Raw genomic sequence first — 999 nt, forward strand, 5'->3', positions numbered from 1 at the left:
GAGGTGGTGGAATAGCAGATTGAGTAGGGATCCTAAAATTGTTCTGCTAGTTGGGGGGCATGTTCCTTTGATTGGTTTGTTGGGGAACAAACTGCCCTTGACTCAAGGGTTGAAAATTAGGACTACTTGATGATTGGCTTGATTCCAAGAGAAGTTAGGATGGTTCCTCCATCCTGGATTATAAGTCTGACTAAAAGGGTTGTTTTGGGACATGGCATTCACATTTTCAGGACTTATATTTAAACCATTCACATGAGAAATATTAGGGCACTCCTCCATCACATGAGTGCGAGATTGGCACCAACTACACATAGACACAGAATGATTTATTTGGTTTAGTTGGCAGGTCCTTTGACTACTTTGGATTTGAGTCTCTTAATAAGACTCTCAACTTGAGCCTCTTTGGCCACAACCCTTTCTACAAGGTAACCCTTATTTGTCCTCTCAATTTCTTGAGTAGACTCCCATTCTCTGGTTATCTCAGCCAATTCAAGCAAAAAGTTCCAAGTGTCGTCTTCATCTGTAAAAGATGTAAAATCTTTAGGGCACATAGACTCTAACAAATGCTTCGTCTGATAATCAATACCCTCATAAATGATTTGATAAAATTGCCATATATCAATTCCATGGTGAGGGCATTCCTGAAGGAGGTCCTTAAATCTCTCCATAAATTTGGAGAATGACTTACTAGGTTTCTACCTGAATTGAAGAATATCACTCCTGAGTTTATTGGTTTTATACAAAGGAACGAACTTTTTTAGGAAGGCTATAGTAAACCATCCCATGTGGCAATGGAATTGGTAGGCAGAGCATAGAGCCATTTCTTAGCTTGGTCCTTAAGTGCAAAAGTTATGAACCTTAATTTTACAGCATCATCAGTCAACTGTTGGACCTTAATCAGAACACAAACCTCCTCAAATTCCCTAAGAAATAGGTATGCATCCTTAGAGGGCAGCCCATGGAAGTGGGACAACATAGTGATGTACTGAGATTTGAGCT

General features: G+C 39.7%; 1 non-coding gene across 1 annotated transcript; it reads left to right on the forward strand.

Moving 5' to 3' along the window:
- Nucleotides 1-621: 621 nt before the first annotated feature.
- LOC122068677 lies at nt 622-728 on the forward strand. The gene has a single exon (XR_006137225.1). It is a non-coding gene; the product is annotated as a small nucleolar RNA R71 (small nucleolar RNA).
- Nucleotides 729-999: the final 271 nt, after the last annotated feature.

Source organism: Macadamia integrifolia, unplaced genomic scaffold (genome assembly GCF_013358625.1).
Source record: "Macadamia integrifolia cultivar HAES 741 unplaced genomic scaffold, SCU_Mint_v3 scaffold449, whole genome shotgun sequence".
NCBI classification, from domain to species: Eukaryota; Viridiplantae; Streptophyta; class Magnoliopsida; order Proteales; family Proteaceae; genus Macadamia; species Macadamia integrifolia.